Source organism: Canis lupus, chromosome X, assembly GCF_048164855.1.
Source record: "Canis lupus baileyi chromosome X, mCanLup2.hap1, whole genome shotgun sequence".
In the NCBI taxonomy this organism is placed as follows: Eukaryota; Metazoa; Chordata; class Mammalia; order Carnivora; family Canidae; genus Canis; species Canis lupus.
In genome coordinates, this window is record NC_132876.1 from 54,534,816 (window position 1) to 54,558,299 (window position 23,484).

The following is a 23,484-nucleotide window of genomic DNA, read 5'->3' on the forward strand; positions in this document are numbered from 1 at the left end:
ATCGTTTGTATTTCCTTGGTGTTGGTAGTGATCTCTCCTTTCTCATTCATGATTTTATTAATTTGAGTCTTCTCTCTCTTCTTTTTAATAAGGCTGGCTAATGGTTTATCTATCTTATTAATTCTTTCAAAGAACCAACTCCTGGTTCTGTTGATCTGTTCCACAGTTCTTCTGGTCTCGATTTCGTTGAGTTCTGCTCGAATCTTTATTAACTCCCTTCTTCTCTTGGGTGTAGGATCTATTTGCTGTTTTTTCTCTAGCTCCTTTATGTGTAAGGTTAGCTTTTGTATTTGAGTTCTTTCCAGTTTTTGAATGGATGCTTGTATTGCGATGTATTTCCCCCTTAGGACTGCTTTTGCTGCATCCCAAAGATTTTGAACGGTTGTATCTTCATTCTCATTAGTTTCCATGAATCTTTTTAATTCTTCCTTAATTTCCTGGTTGACCCTTTTATCTTTTAGCAGGATGGTCCTTAACCTCCATGTGTTTGAGGTCCTTCCAAACTTCTTGTTGTGATTTAGTTCTAATTTCAAGGCATTATGGTCCGAGAATATGCAGGGGACAATCCCAATCTTTTGGTATTGGTTCAGACCCGATTTGTGACCCAATATGTGGTCTATTCTGGAGAAAGTTCCATGTGCGCTTGAGAAGAATGTGTATTCAGTTGAGTTTGGATGTAAAGTTCTGTAGATATCTGTGAAATCCATCTGGTCCAGTGTATCATTTAAAGCTCTCGTTTCTTTGGAGATGTTGTGCTTAGAAGACCTATCGAGTATAGAAAGAGCTAGATTGAAGTCACCAAGTATAAGCGTATTATTATCTAAGTATTTCTTCACTTTGGTTAATAATTGATTTATATATTTGGCAGCTCCCACATTCGGAGCATATATATTGAGGATTGTTAAGTCCTCTTGTTGAATAGATCCTTTAAGTATGATATAGTGTCCCTCTTCATCTCTCACTACAGTCTTTGGGGTAAATTTTAGTTTATCTGATATAAGGATGGCTACCCCTGCTTTCTTTTGAGGACCATTTGAATGGTAAATGGTTCTCCAACCTTTTATTTTCAGGCTGTAGGTGTCCTTCTGTCTAAAATGAGTCTCTTGTAGACAGCAAATAGATGGGTCCTGCTTTTTTATCCAGTCTGAAACCCTGCGCCTTTTGATGGGGTCATTAAGCCCGTTCACATTCAGAGTTACTATTGAGAGATATGAGTTTAGTGTCATCATGATATCTATTCAGTCTTTGTTTTTGTGGATTGTTGCACTGAACTTCTTCTTAAAGGGTAATTTTAAGAGTCCCCCTTAAAATTTCTTGCAGAGCTGGTTTGGAGGTCACATATTCTTTTAGTTGCTGCCTGTCTTGGAAGCTCTTTATCTCTCCTTCCATTTTGAATGAGAGCCTTGCTGGATAAAGTATTCTTGGTTGCATGTTCTTCTCATTTAGGACCCTGAATATATCCTGCCAGCTCTTTCTGGCCTGCCAGGTCTCTGTGGAGAGGTCTGCTGTTACCCTAATACTCCTCCCCATAAAAGTCAGGGATTTCTTGCCTCTTGCTGCTTTAAGGATCTTCTCTTTATCTTTGGAATTTGCAAGCTTCACAATTAAATGTCGAGGTGTTGAACGGTTTTTATTGATTTTAGGGGGGGATCTCTCTATTTCCTGGATCTGAATGCCTGTTTCCCTTCCCAGATTAGGAAAGTTTTCAGCTAGAATTTGTTCAAATACATATTCTGGCCCTCTGTCCCTTTCGGTGCCCTCGGGAACCCCAATTAAACGTAGTTTTTTCTTCCTCAGGCTGTCGTTTATTTCCCTTAATCTATCTTCATGGTCTTTTAATTGTCTGTCTCTTTTTTCCTCAGTTTCCCTCTTTGCTATCAACTTGTCTTCTAGGTCACTCACTCGTTCTTCCACCTCGTTAACCCTCGTCGTTAGGACTTCTAGTTTGGATTGCATCTCATTCAATTGATTTTTAATTTCTGCCTGATTAGCTCTAAATTCTGCAGTCATGAAGTCTCTTGAGTCCTTTATACTTTTTTCTAGAGCCACCAGTAGGTGTATAATAGTGCTTCTGAATTGGCTTTCTGACATTGAATTGTAATCCAGATTTTGTAACTCTGTGGGAGAGAGGACTGTTTCTGATTCTTTCTTTTGAGGTGAGGTTTTCCTTCTAGTCATTTTGCTCAGTGCAGAGTGGCCAAAAGCAAGTTGTATTGGGAAAAAGAGAAAAAGAGAGGAGAGAAAGAAGGAAAGAAAAGAGAAAGAGAAAAAAAAAGGGGAAGAAAAAGAAAAAAAAAACGAAAAAAGAAAAAAAAAAGAAGAAAAAGAGAAAGAAAAAGAAAGGAGAAAAAAAGGGGGTGGGGGAAGGAAACAAATCAAAAAGCAAAACAAAACAAAAACAAAAACAAAAACAAAAACAAACAAAAAAAGAACCACCGGGGAGTATCTTCTGATTCTGTGTACTTTAAGTCCCTTGGTTTCTCCTGGAAGTTGTCAGTCTAGTTGGTGTTCTGGGGGAGGGGCCTGTTGTGCTGATTTTCAGGTGTTAGCAGTTGGGGGAGCTGCTGTGCCCCTGGCTGGTGCAGGGCTCAGTGGGGGTTGTTTACCCCGTGAGGCCGCAGGAGGAACAGCCCCAGTGGCGGGGCAGCTCTGGAAACCTGGATTCAGCTCCCGCAGGAACTCCGTCTGCAGGGCCTGGAGGCTCCGGGCCGGGCCGCTGATCTGCTCAGCTGGGGCAGGAGCGTCCTTGCTGTCCTGGGCCCTCCCGGCCTCTGCCTGTCCCGGGGGAGGCGGGATCCTGGGCTGTGTCCCGGCGCCCTGTGCTCCGGAGCCTGCGCTGTTGGATTCGCGCTCCCGGCCCGCAGCCCCCTCCGCGGAGCCGCCGCCCGAGCCCCTCTGAGCTGCTCCTGGAACCGCGCAGCCCCCTCTGCACGGAGCCTCTTCCTCTGCCCGAGCCCGGCCGAGCTGCTCCCGGGGCCGCGCAGCCCCCTCCGCGGAGCCGCCGCCCGAGCCCTTTCAGCTGCTCCGGGTCCCGCCGTGCGCGCTGCAGCCCTTAGGGAGCTCGGCGCACTCTCCTGGGCGCGCAGTTGCTGTTAGTGTCCCCGGGAGCCCGAGGGCATCCCCGCCCTCCTGGGTCCTGCTCCAACTCCCTGGAGCCCCTTTCCGCCCGGGAAGGTCGGTGCAGCTCCTGCTCCTCCGGGACGGGGCTCTCCTGTCCTGGGGACACTCGCCCCGGCCTCAGCCCGGCTCCTCGCGGGGCCCCTCCCCCTTGGAGGCCTTTGTTTCTTTACTTCTTTTTCCCCGTCTTCCTACCTTGATAGATGCGCGAACTCTTCTCACTGTAGCATTCCAGCTGGTCTCTCTTTAAATCTCAGGCCGAATTCATAGATTTTTAGGATAATTTGAAGGTTTTCTAGGTAGTTTGGTGGAGACAGGTGATTTGGAGACCCTACTCTTCCGCCATCTTGCTCCTCCCCCAAGACCTGATTTGTGACCCAGTATGTGGTCTATTCTGGAGAAAGTTCCAAGTGCACTTGAGAAGAATGTGTATTCAGTTGCATTTGCATGTAAAGTTCTGTAATATCTGTGAAATCCATCTGGTCCAGTGTATCATTTAATGCACTTATTTCTTTGGAGATGTTGTGCTTAGAAGATCTGTCAATTGTAGAAAGCGCTGTGTTCAAGTCACCAAGTATAAGTGTATTATTATCTAAGTATGTCTTATCTTTGGTTATTAATTGATTGATATACTTGGCAGCTCCAATATTCGGGGCATAAATATTCATGATTGCTAGGTCCTGTTGTTGGATAGATCCTCTAAGTATGATATAGTGTCCCTCTTCATCTCTCAGTACAGTCTTTGGGATAAACTTTAATTTATCTAATATGAGGATGGCTACCTCTGCTTTCTTTTGAGGACCATTTGAATGGTAAATGGTTCTCCAACCTTTCATTTTCAGGCTGTAGGTGTCCTTATGTCTAAAATGAGTCTCTTGCAGACAGCAAATTGATGGGTCTTGCTTTTTTTATCCAGTCTGAAACCCTGTGCCTTTGATGGGGTCATTAAGCCCATTCATGTTCAGAGTTGCTATTGAAAGATATGAATTTAGTGTCATCTTGATACCTATTCAGTCTCTGTTTTTGTGGATTGTTTCCTTGGATTTCCTCTTTCTTTTACACAGTCCCCTTATTATTTCTCACAGAGCTGTTTTGGAGGTCACATATTCTTTCGGTTTCTGCCTATCTTGGAAGCTCTTTATCTCTCCTCCTATTCTGAGTGAGAGCCTTGCTGGGTAAAGTATTCTTGGCTGCATGTTCTTCTCATTTAGGACCCTGAATATATCCTGCCAGCCCTTTCTGGCCTGCCAGGTCTCTGTGGAGAGGTTTGCTGTTAACCTAATACTCCTCCCCATAAAGGTTAGGGATCTCTTTTCTCTTGCTGCTTTAAGGATCTTCTCTTTATCCTTGGCATTTGCAAGTTTCACTCTTAAATGTCGAGGTGTTGAACAGTTTTTATTGATTTTAGGGGTGGATCTCTCTATCTCCTGGATCTGAATGTCTGTTTCCCTTTCCAAGTTAGGGACATTCTCAAGTATGATTTATTCAAATATGCTTTCTGGTCCTCTGTCTCTCTCAGTGCCCTCTGGAACCCCAATTAAACGTAGATTTTTTTTCTTTCTGAGGCTTTTTATTTGCCTTAACCTTTCCTCATGATCTTTAATTTTTTTTGTCTCTTTTTTTCCTCAGCTTCCTTCCTTGCCATCAACTTGTCTTCTATGTCACTCACTTGTTCTTCTACCTCATTTACCCTCATTGTTAGGACCTCTAGTTTGGATTGCATCTCATCTAATTGATTTTTAGTTTCGGCCTGATTAGATCTAAGTTCGCAGTCATGAAGTCTCTTGAATCCTTTATGCTTTTTTTTAGCACCACCAGTAGCTTTATAATTGTGCTTCTGAATTGGCTTTCTGACATCAAATTGTAATCCAAATTCTGTAACTCTGTGACAGAAAGTAGTGTGTCTGATTCTTTCTTTTTTGGTTATTTCTTCTTTCTAGGCATTTTGCTAAGTCTAGAGTGGCTAAAAATGAGTTGTACTGGAAAAAGGAAGGAAAAAAAAAGAAAAAAGGAGAGGTATCCTCTGGTTCTTATACTGTAAATCCCTCGACTTCCCCTGGATCTTTGTAGTGCTTTTTGTCAATAACTTGCTCTTTTCGGGTCCTCCCAGCTGGCTTTCTGGGGGAGCAGCCTGCTGTGCTGATTCTCAGGTGTGTGTACCTGGGGGAGCTGCCCCTCTCCCTGCCAGGTACATGGCTCAGTGGTAGCTGTTTATCCTGTGAGGCCCTTCTTCCCTGGTGGCGCTACCTTGTCCCAGGCACACGGTGACACCAGAAGGAACAAGTACATTGGCGGCGGCCAGCCTTCCAGCTCTGGAGTCAGCTACCATAGTAACTACTGCAGTCTCCCAGTCTGCACTGGCCCGGATGCTCCCGGGGACAGGAGGTGCTTATCTGCACAGTTTGGGGGCACCTGTCGACAGGAGAGTGCTCACTGTCCTCTACCTTCTCTGCCTCCACTTGTCCTGGGGGCGAGCGCAGGATGGCCAGCTGTGCCTCCAGGCACCCTGGGATCCAAGCCCTGTGCTGCTGGAATCGTGCTCCCTAATGTAGCAAGGCACAGTCCCCTCCTTCCCGAACTGCTGCCTGAGCTTCTCCCGAGGCGCCACCGGGTTTAGGCTCCAGCCCTTTATGGAGATCAGCCCACAGTCTGTGGGGCGCTCTCCCCCAGGCACACTTCTTCTGTTAGTTACCCAGGAACCTGGAGGCTCCACTACCGGTACTGCCGTTCTGCCCAGTTTCCCTGCTAAGCGCCTTTCTGTCCGGGAAGAATCAGGTGCAAATTTATAAAGTTCCTGCTTCTCCGGGACTGGGCTTTCCTGTCCTGGAGGCTTTCACCACCAGGCCTTAGCCCAGCTCCTCGCAGGGGCCCGTCCCACTGGATTCCTTTCTATTCTTTTTTCTGCCTCCCTACCTTGTTAGAAGCGCAAACTCCTCTCTCTGTTGCATTCCAGCTGTTCTCTCTTTAAATCTCAGGTCAAATTCGTAGGTTTTCAGAATCATTTGAAAATTATCTACGTTAGTTGGTGGCAACTGGTGACTTGGGAACCCTACACTTCCGCCATCTTGCCCCGGCCCCCAACACTGCCATTTTCAAGATTGTTCTTGTCACTCATTCTAGTGGAAAGTAGCTAAATCTCTTGGCTATAGTATTACTTTTACCATTACTGACAGAAATAACATCAAGTACCACTAAACTAAACACAAACCCTTTGTATGAATTATGTACTTTTTATTTTTATTTTTTTACTTTTTTTTAGATTTATAGCTGGGTCTTAAATTTCTAAAATGTCTATTTAGTTTCTTTTAGAAGCAACTTGGAGTATTTTGGGGAGGAAATTAATCATTTAATATTGATATGAACCATGGCATTCATTATAGGTATGAAGCCAGGCATAGTGCTAAGCAGAGAGCTATTTGACTAGTTTTTAGAACTTAAGTAGGGTGAGCAAGAAACATCTTTCTACATATCCCTGAGCTCCATCCTGCGCCACAGCCCAAAAGGGAACAGTGAAGATGCTACAGCATGACTCTGGCCCTGCACATCTTTCACCCTTCCCTCTTAGACCTCAGCAGTACTTTCTGCTTTCTTTTTTTCTTTTTTTTTAATCTTTTTTAAAATTTTTATTTATTTATGATAGTCAAAGAGAGAGAGAGAGGGAGAGAGAGAGAGAGAGAGAGGCAGAGACATAGGCATAGGGAGAAGCAGGCTCCATGCACCAGGAGCCTGACATGGGATTCGATCCCAGGTCTCCAGGATCATGCCCTGGGCCAAAGGCAGGCGCTAAACCACTGCGCCACCCAGGGTTCCCTACTTTCTGCTTTAGTCCTGACAGGTAGGTTAGTTTGTTGCAGTCTGCCTGACAGATTCATGTGACTTAAGAATCCCTTAAGTTTATGCTTTTGGTAGTCTAAATTTCAGATAAAAGACAATGTTTTTGATTTTCACATTTCTCTATAGAAATCATAGCCTCTTCTGTATAATCCTAAATTTTTGAGGGTCTCTCTGGGTATTATGTATGCATGTTTAATGATTCATACTCCTAGGATTTTGATTTGTTCTCAACTAAACTCTGAGAATTTGGGCAGCCCCAGTGGCTCAGCAGTTTAGCGCTGCCTTCAGCCCAGGGCCTTCCATGGAGATACCAAGGAAAACCAAGTAACCCATGGATATCTTCCATGGGAGATACCAAGGAAAACCAAGTAACTCCTTGAAATGGCTCAAGTTACCACCTTAAATACCATTTCTAGCTAAAGACAAAAGAAGTTAAGGGAGAGGGGACAGTTATGGGAGGTTACCAGAAAAAAGCACAGTAAAGAAGGTAAAGTTAGGTAGATTTAAATCAATGCCTTCTTCAGTAACAAGAGTTTCTGGAGATTGAGTCATTCTTCTCTTCCTGATACAGAGAGGGAGACACCTTATAAATGGAAATTTCCCTTATAAATGTAAAAATGTCCCTTACAAAATAGTGACTTCTATTAGTTTTCAGAACTAGTTTTCAGCTCTGAGGTGTGCTGTTTCTTGAAAATAATCAACTCAAATAATACTTCTGTTAAAAAGAATTGTTTTGAGATGGTATATTCTGCTCCCTTTCATCAGAGGGAGTCTTAGTGCTAGTCTGTATGGGTGTTATGTGGGGGAAAAGGATGATGCCATTTGATATGGACTTTAAGTAGTCACGATTGCTCTGGGAGGAGTTTGGACAAACCTGGATCATTATATTTGTAGGGGAGTATTTACTGATGTGGGGCTGCAAACAAATGGTCAATAGTGAAGTAAGTCAATCGGAGAAGGACAAACATTATATGGTCTCATTCATTTGGGGAATATAAAAATACTGAAAGGGAATAAAGGGGAAAGGAGAGAAAATGAATGGGAAATATCAGTGAGGATGACAGAACATGAGAGACACCTAACTCTGGGAAATGAACAAGGGGTGGTGGAAAGGGAGGTGGGTGGGGGGTTGGGGCGACTAGGTGATGGGCACTGAGAGGGGCACTTGACAGGATGAGCACTGGGTGTTATGCTATATGTTGGCAAATAGAACTCCAATAAAAATATTAAAAAAAGAAAGAATTCTTGAGATGCTTTTGGTGCAAAAAGGTGCTTTTATTATAGCATGGGGACAGGACCAGTGGGCAGAAAGAGCTACACTTTTGCTGTACAAAGCTGATGGTTATATGGTTAGTGTTCAAGGGATAGGGGAGGTGCAAGGAGTATTAGATCATAAATATTTTCTTTGAATTTCTATTCATAAAACTATTTTCACAAGATTTCTCTGGTGCTTATCTTTCAGCTCAGTATTAATTGTTCATGAGATGTACAGGCAGTCATGAGACCCTTTAAGAATATAGCAATCAGTATGTATTTGATCCTTATCAAAACTATACCGGCTATAGGTCAACATTCTGGGCTAAAGGTGAACATTTTTCTGCTTTTATATCTCATCATTACTACTTGCTAGTTAAATACCTTTGTTTATCTCAATCTCAGTCTTCAAATTTTGGTGGAGCAAAGAATTATCCTTTGAAATGTCTCATAACTTGACTTTTCCTCTTCCTAGAAAGCTTTTCCCAAAAGAATTGCTTGGCTTTTTCCTCACCTCTTGATGTTTCCTAACATGTTACGGTAGAGGCTGCTTTTAGGCAAACATTCTTGAGTGATGGAATGTAGAAAAGGCCCACAGTGACCACCTGGCTGAATATAGGCAGGCCCATCAGGTGACCCACCCCAAAATATCCATAGGCCCTCCTAACTGACCAATGGATTACTTACACCTAGGCACAGTTACCAAAAAGGTGAAATTCTGTAGGTTGCTTTACCTCCTCATCTTCCCCCTTTGAAAATAGCTTCCACCCACTGCTTCATTGAAGATAGCTTCTCCTCTACTGTCCTGCTCCCTTGTGGTGTATTCAGTAAACTTCTATCTTCTTTGTTCTGCCTCAGGTGAATTATTTAACCTCCTGCCTCACTGGCTTTCACTGGATCATCACCCCACATTTTGGGGCCCCCATGCTATAGAAAGAAACTCCTTTTAGACACCACAGTTACCTTTACATTGAAGGCTTTGAAATCAATCCCATTTAAAGTTTCAATTTGTCCTACCCTCACACACACACACACACACACACACACACTCAATATATCGCTTTTCCTCCTTTATTTTTGTCTTTTTAGCACATATTGCTACCTAGAATATAAACTGTGTGTGTGTGCGTGTGTGTGTGTGTGTTGTTTTGCCTGTATCCCTAACTAGAATGTAAGTTCCATGAGGGCAGAGATTTTTGTTTGTTATTCTTATATTTTGTTTGTTATTCTTATCTGGTTCCTAGAATAATGCCTGGCACATTTAACAATGAAAAAATTGTCGAATGAATGAAAGGAAGGAAGGACAAAAAAGATAGAAAAAGGCATTAGGGAAGACATTGATTCCAGGATCCAAAAGTTCCTTTTGCTTTCAAAATTTGTACCAAAGTGATTCAATCATTAATTTTCATTAGGATAGAATATTTAGGGAACACTATGCCTTCTCTCAAATGGAGAGGACAGCAGTTAAATAGAACTACCTACTCTTAGATGGAAGGACTTCAGTCAGTTGGGTTAGTGAAAGAGGAGAAGGATGTAATAATCATCAGAGATACCAAAGAGCATGTTGGTCATGGGAGTTTTATAATATCCTATTCACTGAGGTAGAAATGGGGGTGGGAAAAAGGATAGCATGGCAATGAGGGAGGGGAGAGGAATGGAAAGGAAAAAGATGTAAAATATACAACTAAATCAATTTGGTTATAAAAACAAGATTTTTCAAGTGAATTTGTCAGTGAGCCCTCTTGTCTAACTATAGACCCCACAGTTAAAACCAGAAATAGACAAAACCACTTACCTCATGTTCTAACTATTAGAACCATTACTATTTCTTATCATACTTTCTTGAGGCATTGATGAATATTTTGTAATGACTTGAACATTTCAGTTGTCAGGCCAGAAAAGCTCTGATAGCTATAGAATGCCTAGAAGATCACATCCCTTCCCTGCCCATGATCATAGACACATACCGATCCTCACCTATGATCACACGCTTTCTGCCAGGTCTCTTCCATGCATCCCTTAGACCTCCAATCTCTCCTTATAAAACTCTAGGTGCCCATCTTGTCAACACAGAAGCCAGTTGTTAAGGCTTGAGCCTGCCACTTCTCCCAGCTGCCAGCACCTGAAATAAATCCCCCCCCTTTCTTTTTTCCAAAACATCATCTCTTCAGTTACTGGCTTCTCTTGGGACAAGTTTATCCAAGTTTGTTTGGCAACAGTGTTGGAAAACCCAGCCAGGAGCTATGCCTCTGATTTGTCTAACCATCTCACAGTTTCCTAGGATGAAGTAGTTGGCCATGGCAGTGAGCCAGGGCTTAACTGTTTGTCTCCTGAGTTAGTGGCTGTGATAGATTGGTAAAAAATTGATTTTCTTATTTTTAGCTTTTGTTGTATAACATGTAGATGTTAAAAGACTTATTTTTAACCTCAAATTATGATACAGGAACTCCTAGGTTTATGGTGAATTTTATTACTGGAAAAGTTTCTGTGGGTTAAAATTAAATGAAATCTTTTTTTTTTTTTTCCTAAACAAATGAAGACTCCTTAACCAAGCATCTATTCTCACTTTTTTTTATTTTGTTAAACAACTACATATACCACACTTTATTAACTAAAATTATAGATGTTAATAGAACAGAATATGCCACCCCAAATATGCTTTTTGGTATAAAGATTATTTTGGCATAAGGATCATTTTAAAAAATAGGAGACACAGGAGAATCTCCAAAAACAGCACAAATTACCCTTTTGTAAAGGAAATTTACATTTATAAGGGAAATCTCTATTTGTAAATGTGTCTCTCTTTCTCTGTACCGGGAAGAGAAGGATGACTACAAATCTCCAGAGACTCTTATCAATGGAGAAGGCACTAACATAAATCTGCATAACAGATTTAACTCTTCTTTATCTCACTTTTCCTGATCACCTTCTGATAGATAACTTACCTCCCCACATCTTTTTTCCTTTGTTTTAGCTGAGTATGGTATTTAAGTTCAAATTCTCTCTTTGAGTTACTCAGTTTCCCTGGGTTTCTCCCATGTGTATATGAAATAGCTAGTTGAGCCTTGAACAACATGAGGGTTAGGGCCACTGACCCCTCCACACAGTCAAAAATTTTCATATAAGTTTTGACTCCCCTAAGATGTAACTATTAATAATAGCCTACTATTGACAGAAGCCTTAATTTTAATATGAATGACCAATTCACACATATTTTGAATGTTTTATATATTATATACTGTATTTTTACAATAAAGTAAGCTAGAGAAAAGAAAATCCTATGAATAAAATCATAAGAGAATATATATTTACAGAAATATCTGTATTTGTCAAAAAATATCTACAAACAAGTGGACCTGCACAGTTCAAAGCTGTGTTGTTCAAGGCTCAACTGTACATATTAATGAACTTCTGTTTGTTTTTCTTGTTAATCTGTCTTTTTAAAATAGGATCCCTAGATAAGAAGTAGAGGATTATAGAAAAAGGATTATTTCCTCCCCTACACTTGCATATCATAAAGATTTTTAAAGTATATTGAAAGGGCAAGAAAATTTTTTCTTCTAAATTCTTTGGCTGGTCTAATAATTAAACTGATGTAAGACGGACTAACAGGATAATGCTAAACAAATTTCATATGTAAGGCAGCTTACATATAAAGACCTGGGGTACCTAGGTGGCTCAGTCAGTTAGATGTCTGACTTCAGCTCAGATCATAGTCTCTGGGTTCTGAGCCCACATTGGGCTTCCTGCTCAGTGAGGAGTCTGCTTTTCCCTCTCCCTCTGCCCCCACCCCACCCATGCTCTTTCTCATTCTGTCTCTTTTTTTTTTTTAATTTATTTTTTATTGGTGTTCAATTTACTAACATACAGAATAACCCCCAGTGCCCGTCACCCATTCACTCCCACCCCCCGCCCTCCTCCCCTTCTACCACCCCTAGTTCGTTTCCCAGAGTTAGCAGTCTTTACGTTCTGTCTCATTCTGTCTCTTATAAATAAAATCTTTTTTAAAAATATGAGACCCAAAGGGCAGCTAGGCATTCGAGGCTTATATAACATCCCGAGCTAAGGAAAGGGTATGGGTCTGAGGAAAGAAAGTTAGACGACATGTTTGGAAGACAAAGTTTGTTCTGCTATGCAGTTAAGTTGCTTAGGTAAAAGGGTATCTCTGGTAATAGTTCTCTCCCTAGTACAGGCCTCCTTTTCAATGTAAATTCAGGCAGTTGAGGGGGGAGATAAAGAGCTTTTCCTGAATCTGAAGTTTCTTGACAATAGTTAGCCTAAAATAACTCATAAGCCAAAGAAGCATATTTTGGGGCAAGCAATTGCTGCTCCTGTTCAGTATGTAAACTGATTAGTCAGAATAATTAGAAAATTGTATTTAGTAATACAATTATAGTTCTTATGTTAATCTTCATAATTTCCACTTTATTTTTTATGGCAAAACAAATTAGAATTGGAAATAAACATAGGTTAATTCAGATGTTCTGCCTTTGGCGGATTTTCACAGGCATTTTTTAGGAGTGTTTTTTTTGGGGGAGTATCTCTGACCACTTGATGATTTCTTAGAAATGATCATAGTGCTATCTGCTTTTTTTGCTAATACAAATTGCCATGTAACAAACAATGTCTTGCCCCTTCTGCTGCCTTCAGACAGAAAGGCTAATTTGAGCTGCCATCTCATCAGTACCAGCTGTTTCAGTCATATCCTGATGTTAGGCAAGGGCAGACCTTATGAATAAACCTTGATTTGCACTAAAATTTTCATCCTTTGATCCTTTATAATGTTCCTGCTTCTCATTGTCCAAAAACAATTAGAACCTTGGTTTGCCCAAACTTAAAGTACACAGGGCTAAGCTTGATCCCAAATCTGTAGGAAAGAGCTTTTCCACTTCAGGAACAAGTTCTGCATGTTGCCATTTAGTGGTAGGTTGTAACTGTCACTGGGGTACTGTTTTTACCTTTTAGAAACAATTTTAAAGTTTGAATAAAATAATGAAATGATACTTTTTTGGTGACAAATGTGCCTTAGCTTCTACATTCAAATGAATATTATCCTTAGAAGTAATCACATTGGGTGAAAATAAACATTTAAAGTGCTATTACCATAGTTCAACCATTTCTCAAACCTTTATTAAATTCCTTTCAGAAATCGTTTATCAGCAACACAAAAACAAAACACAACCAGTTTCCCTACTTTATAGTAACAGGATTAGTCTTTTAGTCCCTTATCCCCTCCACTCATCTTATTATTCCCTTATATGTCTCGTTCTTATAACAATCAGTAAACATCAACCATACATTAGGTTCTGGGGATACCATGGTGAAAAAGCCTCTCTCATATTGTCTAGCAAGGAGAAAGAAGATATGGACCCCTCTGGAAGCAGGTTGAGACAATTACTGCTAGATTATAAAGAAAGGAACTTTATCTTGTTTACCTCTCTATCTCCAGCACTGAGTACAGTGACTAACATACAGTAGGCACTCAATCAATATGTGATTAATAAATTGGTTAGTGGCCTGTTATGTTTAAATGCCATAAGTTACTGATATGGAATAGGTGATGGATCATTAGAAATTATATACTATATTTTGAGGACTGCCAACATAATAGCAAGTACTCTAATTACAGACTTTTGTCAGAAACTTTGTTGTTACTGATAGAAATAAAATAGGAGATAAAGTAATATGCTCCAGAATCTCAGAAAAGATATCCAGTGATCTCCTTCTCCTTGTCTTCAAGTATGGTATGCTATTACCCTTAAAAGAGATACTATTGATGATTCAACCAATATGTGCTCCCTACATTCTTTCCTCATTCTAAGAAACCCTGGATTTTGTTCAGATAGCAATCCTCCTTGATGAACTGATCCTATTTCAGACCATGGGAGATGGATCCTAATTGATCTAAGATAGTCTTTAAAAATTTTTTTTTAAAGGGTGTCTGGGCGACTCAGTTGGTTAAGCATTTGTCTTCAGCTCAGGTCATGATCCCTGCATCCTGGGATTGAGTACTGCATTGGGCTCCTTGCTCCGTGGTGAATCTGCTTCTCCCTCTCCTTCTGCCTCTGCCCCCACTCTTACTCTCTCTCTTAAATAAATAAATAAAATCTTTAAAAAAATTTAATTGAATAAGATTTAAATTCAAGTATCATTAACATACAATGTTATATTAGTCTCAGGTATACAATATATTTAGTAATTTTATACATTTCTCAATGATTATCAAGATAAGTGTACTTAATTCCCCTTACCTATTTCTCTCACCCCTCCACACACCTTCCCTCTGGCAACCACCATTTTTGTTCTCTATATGTAGGACTCTTGTAAATTTGTTTTGTTTTTAAAATTCCACAATTGACTGAACTTATATGGAATTTGTCTTTCTCTGACTGACTTATTTTAGTAATTATTGATAGATATGTACATATTGCCATTTCGTTATTTGTTTTTATGGTTGCTTTTGTAGTTCCTTTCTATTCCTTTCTTCTCTTCCCCCTTCCCTTGTGGTTGATGGTTTTCTTTAATAATATGCTTAGATTCCTATCTTTTTATTTTTTGTGTATCTATTACAGATTTTCGATTTATGATTAACATGAGATCATGTATGACATTTTATGCATATAGCAGTCTATGTTAAGCTAATGGTTGCTTACACTTGAATACTTCCTAAAAGAACTAAGTTTTGACAACCTCCAATGTTTTGTATATATGATGTTATACTTTACATACTTTTATTTTGTGAATCCTTTAACTGATTTTTATAGATACAATTGATTTTACTGTTTTGTGCCTTAATTTGTATATTGGTTTTAGAAATAATTAATCTACTACTTTTATTATGTTTGCATTTACCTGTGAAATTTTTTCTTTTACTAATTTTCTTACTCTTGATTATTGCCTTTTGTTTCCACTCAAACGAACTAGGGGTGGTAGAAGGGGAGGAGGGCGGGGGGTGGGGGTGACTGGGTGGTGGGTACTGAGGGGAGCACTTGATGGGATGAGCACTGGGTGTTATTCTGTATGTTGGCAAATTGAACACCAATAAAAAATAAATTTATTATTAAAAAACAAAACAAAACAAAACAAAATTGTAACATCTGATCATGTTTCTGCCATGTTAGGGGGGTATATTTTAAAATGTTTATGTATATGTTATAATTAAATCGATACAGTAATATCTGAAAAAAAAAGAATTCCCTTTAACATTTCTTGTAAGGCTAGTCTAGTGATGATCAACTCCTTTAATTTTTGTTTGTCAGGGAAACTCTTTATCTGTTGGTCTATTCTAAATGATAGCTTTGCTAGGTAGAGTATTGTTGGCTGCAGATTTTCCCCTTTTTAGCAATTTGAATATTTTATTTTACAGACCCCTTCTGGCCTGTAGATTATTCTGAAAAGTCAGCTGATAGGGTTATGAAGTTTTCCTTGTATGTAACTTTTATTTTCTCTTGCTGCTTTTCACTATCTCTTTATCATTACTTTCACTCATTTTATTTTATTTAAGATTTTATTTATTTATTCATGAGAGACACAGAGAGAGGCAGAGACATAGACAGAGGGAGAAGCAGGCTCCCCACAGGGAGCCCAATGTAGGACTTGATCCCAGGACCCCGGGATCACCACCCGAGACAAAGGCAGATGCTCAACCACTGAGCCACCCAGGTGCCCCACTTTTATTCATTTTAATTATTATGTGTATTGGTGTCTACCTCTTTGTACTAATTTTGCTGGGGTCTCTCTGTGCCTTCTGGATCTGGATGTCTTTTTTTCCTTCTCCAGATTAGGGATTTTTTTCAGCTGTTATTTTTTCAAATAAATTTTCTGTTCTCTTCTCTCTCTCTTCTTCTGGAATGTCTATAATTCCAGTGCAATTATGCTTGATGATGTCCCTGAGTTCCCTTACCCTATTCTGATTTCTTATTATTCTTTTTCTTTTTGCTGTTCAGTTTCATTTGTTTCTTTTATCCTGTCTTCCAGGTTGCTGATCCATTTTTTTGCCTACTCTAATTTACTATTGATATGTATTAGGAAAGTCAGCTATGTCTCCTGATTCAAAACTAGTGGCCTTATGAAGAAGAGGTCCTGTGGTGCCCTATAGTACAATGTCCCCTGTTCACCAGAACTTGGAACTTCAGAGGTGTCTCCTATGTGGGTTACACATGCCCTACTATTGTGGTTGAACCATGTTTGCATTCAGTCCAGTGGGCTGCAGTGGCCCACTTTTCTGTGGGCAAAGCTTGGTCCTTGTGCCATTAAGGGGCCCTTCTGGGTCACCTGTGAGCTTGTAGTTTGGAGGTGTCAGCAGTCAGACCAGATTCCTGACCTCAGTTTGTCAGCTGGGGCTGTGGTTGCATGGAACTACATGGTGCTCTCCCTGTGTTGTTCCTGAAAAAGCTTTTATTGGTGGGTGGGGTATGCAGTCAAACCAGATGCTTGCCCCCAGTCTCTCAGCTGAGACTTTAATCAAACTGGTATGTGTGTTTATCTTTCCCTCTCTTCAGAGCTGGAAAGATGGAGTGGAGTGGTCTTGTCCTTGCTGGGGCTGCTTGCTGGATATGTCACTGTAGCAGTTACTTAGGAGGGATACCTGCTGAGTGGGACTAGTTGGGCAGGGTGAATCTCCATGGGGGTGGGGTGCAAGGCTTTAGCAAAATATGTGGAGAGTGTTCCTACTGGATCATGCAAGTGTCTGGCTATCTAGGGTATGGGGGTTAGGGGAGAAATGGCCTCCACCAGCAATTTCATTCTTCCAGAAGTCTCCTAAAGATCTATGGCCCTCCAGCACACATCCTGAGATTAGTCAATAAATCTTAGTATATACCCCAGGCTTTTTTCAAACTGTTGCTTCTGTGCTCTATTTCAGTGGAGTTGTTTGTTATGCTGTCTCTTTAAGGGCAGAAGCTCAATTTCTTATTGCCTTCAGGCTCTTCCAGATCTAAACCGAATGATTTTTAAAGTACTAGAAGTTTATCCCCAAAACACAAAAATACTAAGTCAAAGGGATACATGCACCCCTGTGTTTATAGGAGCATTATCTATAATAGCCAAACTGTGGAAACAGCCCAAATGTCCATTGACTGATGAATGGATAAAAGAGATGTGGTATACATATACAATGGAATATTACTCAGCCATCAGAAAGGATGAAATCTTGCCATTCACAGCTACATGGATGGAGCTAGATATTATTATGCTAAGCAAAATAAGTCAGAAAGAGAAATACCATATGATTTCACTTATATGCAGAATTTAAGAAATCAAAGAAGCAAAGTTGTAAGAGAGGGAGAGGCACAAACTAAGAAACAGGTTCTTAACTATACAGAACAAACAGATATTTACCAAAGAGGAGAGGGGTCGGGGGATGGATGAAATAGGTGATGGGGATTAAGTAGTGCACTTGTGATGAGCACAGAGTGATGAATGAAAGTGTTTTATCACTATATTGTATATCTGAAACTAAAATGTAACTAGAAATAAAATAAAAACTAAAAACCAAAAAATACCTTTTATGTATCGTGAACACCCTGAAGAGAGTGAAAGGGCTATCCACAGAATGGGAAGAAACATTTGCAAATCATATATCTGACAAGGGATTAATATCCAGAATATAGAAAGGACTCCTGAAACTCAACAACAAAAATAAAGAGCTCAGTTCAAAAATAGGCAATGGACTGGAACACACATTTCTCTGAAAAAGAAACAAATGGCCAATGAGCCTATGAAAAAGATGTCCAACATCGCTAATCTTTAAGAGAAATGCAAATAAAAAACAGAATTAAGTACTATTTCATACCTATTAGCATGGCTATTATTAAAAGAAACAGGAGGGAGGTGGGCGGGGGATGGGCCAAATGGGTGATGGGTCATAAGTAGTGCACTTATTGTGATGAGCACTGGATGTTATATGTAAGTGATGAATCACTAAATTCTAACCTGAAACCAATTTTACCATATATGTTAACTAACTTGAATTTAAATAAAAATTTGAAATAAAAAAAGAAACAGAAAGTAAAAAGTGTTAGTAAGGATGTGGAGATACTGGTACCCTTATGTCTTGCTGATAAGAATGAATAATGATGCAGATGCTATGAAACACAGTATAGCCACATCTCAAAAATATAAACAGAATTATCAGATGATCTAGCAATTCTATTTCTGGATATATTTCCAAGAGAATTGAAAGCAGAGGCTCCAAAAGATATCTGTACATTAATATTCGTAGCAGCATTATTCACAATAGCCAAAAGGTTAAAACAATTCAAATGTTAATTGATGGATGAAAGAATGAGCAAAATGTAACATATTCATACAATGGAATATTATTCAACCTTAAAAATGAATACATTTTAATGTTTGCTATAACCTGAATGAACCTTGAAAACATTATGCTAAGTGGAATAAGCCAGATATAATGAACAAATATGTATTATTCTACGTATATAAGGTACTTAAAGTATAACATTCATAGGGATAGAAAGCAGAATAGTGGTTACCAGTGACTGGAGGAAAATAGGTACACAGAGTTATTTAACAGAAGTTACTCAATAATGATTGGAAATTATTTTGTATATTTTTTTTTATTGGAGGTGGATATGACAACATATAGCATAACACCCAGTGCTCATCCCTTCAAGTGCCCCCCACGGTGCCTGTCACCCAGTCACCCCAATCCTGTGCCCACCTCCCTTTCCACCACCCCTAGTTCGTTTCCCAGAGTTAGGGGTCTTTCATGTTCTGTCACCCTCACTGATATATCGCACTCATTTTCTCTCCTTTCCCCTTTATTACCCTTCACTATATGTTATATTCTCCAAATGAATGAGACCATATAATCTTCTCCTATTGACTTACTACACTCAGCATAGCACCCTCCAGTTCCATCCACATTGAAGAAAATGGTGGATATTTGTCATTTCCAATGGCTGAGTAACATTCTATTGTATATATAGACCATATCTTCTTTATCCATTCATCTTTCAATGAGGCTCCTTCCTCACCAAGGCTCCTTCCACAGTTTGGCTATTCTGGACATTGCTGCTATAAACATTGGGGTGCAGGTGTCTCGGTGTTTCACTGCATCTGTATCTTTGAGGGTAAATCCCCAGCAGTGCAATTGCTGAGTCATAGGGCAGATCTATTTATAACTCTTTGAGGAACTTACACACAGTTTTCCAGAGTGGCTGTACCAGCTCACGTTCCTACCAACAGTGCAAGAGGGTTCCCCTTTCTCCACATCCTCTCCAACATTTGTTGTTTCCTGTCTTGTTAATTTTCCCCATTCTCCCTGGTGTGAGGTGGGATCTCACTGCAGTTTTGATTTGTATTTCCCTGATGGCCGGTGATGCGTAGCATTTTCTCATGTGCTTGTTGGCCATGTCTATGTCTTCCTCTGTGAGATTTCTGTTCATGTCATTTGCCCATTTCATGATTCGATTGTTTGTTTCTTGGCTGTTGAGTTTAATAAGTTCTTTATAGATCTTGGATACTAGCCCTTTATCTGATATGTCACTTGCAAATATCCATTCCCATTCTGTAGATTGTTCTCTAGTTTTGTTGACTGTTTCTTTTCCTGTGAAGAAGCTTTTTATCTTGATTAAGTCCCAAGAGTTTATTTTTGCCTTTGTTTCCCTTGTCTTCATAGATGTATTTTGCAAGAAGTTGCTGTGGCCAAGTTCAAAAAGGGTGTTGCCTGTGTTCTCCTCTAGGATTTTGATGGATTCTTGTCTCACATTTAGATCTTTCATCCATTTTGAGTTTATCTTTGTGTATGGTGTAAGAGAATGGTCCAGTTTCATTCTTCTGCACGTGGCCGTCCAATTTTCCCAGCACCATTTATTGAAGAGACTGTCTTTTTTCCAGTGGATAGTCTTTCCTCCTTTGTCGAATAGTAGTTGACCATAGAGATGAGGGCCAATTTCTGGATTCTCAATTCTGTTCCATTGATCTATGTGTCTGTTTTTGGGCCAGTACCACACATTCTTGACGATCACAGCTTTGTAGTGCAACCTGAAATCTGGCATTGTGATGCCCCCAGCTATGGTTTTCTTTTTCAATATTCCCCTGGCTATTTGGGGTCTTTTCTGATTCCACACAAATCTTAAGATGATTTGTTCCAACTCTCTGAAGAAAGTCCATGGTATTTTGATAGGGAATGTGTTAAATGTGTACATTGCCCTGGGTAGCATTGACATTTTCACAATATGAATTCTTCCAATCCATGAGCATGGAATATTTTTCCATCTCTTTGTGTCTTCCTCAATTTCTTTCAGAATTGTTCTGTAGTTTTTAGGGTATGGATCCTTTACTTCTTTGGTTAGGTTTATTCCTAGGTATCTTATGCTTTTGGATGCAATTGTAAATGGGACTGACTCTTTAATTTCTCTTTTTTCAGTTGAATTGTTACTGGATAGAAATTACACTGATTTCAAGGCATTGATTGTATATCCTGCCACACTGCTGAATTGCTGTACGAATTCTAGCAATCTTGGGGTGGAGACTTTTGGGTGTTCTATGTACAGTATCATGTCATCTGCAAAGAGGGAGAGTTTGACTTCTCCTTTGCCAATTTGTTTTTTTTTTTTTTTGAAATACAGAATTTTATTTAGAAACTGTTTAAAGTAGAAAAAAACCCTGTCAAGAAAGACCAGGTGGAAAATGGGTTCCCCATAAAATGGAATTTTAGGGCAACAAAAGTCCAAAAGGCCACAAAAGAGAAATAGCACCACTGTTATTTGAACAATGGCTAGTTACTTGCATTTTTTTGGCATTGTTAATCACTGAATCTCGGTTTTCCTCTGAATTCCACACAGAGCATGCATTACAAAACAATTTTATCATAAAATATCTGCTTTCTACACACATTTTAGGACAAGCTACCACCAGGAACAAATCAATACAAATACATCAGGGGCTGAACAATCTCAGTAGTGGGTGACACACATTTTGCAGAATTCTGCCAAACAAAGAAACTGAATAGGCTAGGGGCAAAGCAATGAGGAAGAGTTAAGGAATGAAATATTTTAAATATTAATAATTAATTCAGACACAGTACTGTATCTTCTGCAAAAGAAAATTAACATTTAGTAACACGCTAATGAATTTTATCTCCAAGGAGATTAGTGCACTGGCAAAGTATTCCGATAACAGTGGAGGGTGGTGGGCAGCAGGTACAGAGAACACCCAGCCTTGCAGATCCTAAGGTAGTGATGGCCTTCACTGGTCACTCTCTTTGCCAGAGATCCAGAAAGAAATTGCAGCGTGACCTGCCTGCTGAACTTACACTCTAAGCAGCAAACTTTAAGGAGCCCAAGAGGAGTCTCCAGTGGGCACAGGGAGCAGAGAAGAGAAACATGTTCAATGTAAACTTAAAAGACAGTAAAATGGGACATGACCCCCATTCAAATCCCAGAGATGTGGGCAAGTCCCCAAAGGTAGTTGTTAGATTTAGAAACTGGACACACCTCATTTCCCAAAAACACAATACATAGAAATTTCAGGGATAACTGGAAAAATCGTCAGAGAAATGTTCAATGAAATTCAAGCTCTTCAACATCTCAGGGCTGAAACGTGCCCTCTATTCATCCAGGCAACAATGCCTCTTGCTTCTTAGAGGAGGGATACGATTGGTCAAGGACACCAAATGGCTTTACAGAGCAACTTTTTAAACTTCCCTTTTGAGCCAAGGTCTAGGTCTTTGAGGATTCAAGTAGCCCTGCAAGGCCTGTGAACAGCAGATTCCAAAGGTCCAGAGGTCTGGCCCTTCCTTCCCAGACACCATGTCAAACATGTAAAATCTGTCATGGTACATTTTTTATTTTGAAATATGGAAGCATATTTTAAATACTCTTAAAGCATTTATTTATTAAAACGTTCTCTGCCAAATTTCACAGTAGCTTAAAATTCAAATCAGTCTTTACATTTCTCTACTGAGGACTCCACCTCAGTGTATGACATAAGAGCACCTTCTCCAGCACTGAGTGTTACCAGCATCCACACAGTGAGCCCCATGGTCAGCATCTCTGTTCTCCAGGTGACCCAACTAGATGTTAACACTGCTCTGCTACAGGGTAAAAGCTCCTAACTGAAACTCATTGGAAAAAGGGTGAAACTTCTGCAAAGTGCACTTTAAGAAGAGGTGCTGTTTGCTCATGAAAAGAAACCAGTGAGTCCTCTAAGAATAATAAAAGGGGATATTTTACAGTTAAGCACATGATTTGGAGTGAAGAATTTGGATGTTGCTTTGCTGGCCCAGGCTGTTAATACTCTTCTTGTTCCTCCTGTGGGCCCCCTTCATCAGGTATCACAAAGCCTTCATCTGTGGCATAGAGAATGTCCACGATCCTCTGCAATACAGGGTTGTTTTCCCCTTCGTTCTTCTGGCAAATCAATTCAATGTTTCTTAGCTTTCCAAAGTAGAAATTTCTCTCTTTCTCCAAGTCTTCGACGGTAAATTTCAATACATTGACCTGCTGCATCAATTCAGCTGCTTCATCATCCCCGTTGCACACACCAGGATTCTTTCGCACCACACTCGGGCCAGCCTTAGGGGTTGCAGTAGTTCTGTATGTTGCAATGGGCCTCTGTGGAGCTGCACTGCTAGAGCTGAGAGGTTTCTTCGGTTTGTTCAGAGCTGGAGCAACAAGGGAGGGAGCCACTGCAGTTACTTGACCTTGTCTGGCACCTACAGGGTCATAGTCTTTTCCATCATAGTTTGCATCAAAAAACTTCTTGAACCACTGAACAAATTCAAAATTCTCCTGAAACTTTCCTTTTACTAATTTGTCCACAGGAATTATTTTGTCAACACCCATTCTCTTAAAACCTGCTTGTAGTATTTTGAAGTTCTGGATGTATTCGTGCTCTAGTTTAGCCTGGAATTTCACTTTCTTCAAGGCAATGGAGCCAGGGAAAAACATGTCCATAAACTGACAATAGGCAGCCCCTGAGCACAACTGTTCAATCTTTGTCAGATTCAGCTACAGAGACTCATTGATACAGGCCAGCATATCATGTCAACTTAGGTTATCACTGGTGACGGACATTGAGTAAACGTTCACTGCCATCTTCGGCTCTCGGCAGGACCGCGTCCACTGCCTGTGCCTGGCTTCGATTCTGTCTTGTCTCGTTCAAACCGCCCGACCTCCTTTGCTAATTTGAAAGCCTTTTTTCTTTTTATTGATTACTGAGGCTAGGACTTCTAATACTATGTTGAGTAGCAGTGGTGAGAGTGGACAACCCTGTCTTGTTCCTGATCTTAGGGGAAAAGCTCCCAGTGCTTCC

At 40.1% G+C, this 23,484-nt stretch overlaps 1 pseudogene; it reads right to left on the reverse strand.

Annotated features, from left to right (window-relative positions):
- Positions 1 to 22,137: 22,137 nt before the first annotated feature.
- LOC140628751 (microtubule-associated protein RP/EB family member 1 pseudogene) lies at positions 22,138 to 23,267 on the reverse strand (annotated as a pseudogene).
- Between the last annotated feature and the right edge of the window lie 217 nt (positions 23,268 to 23,484).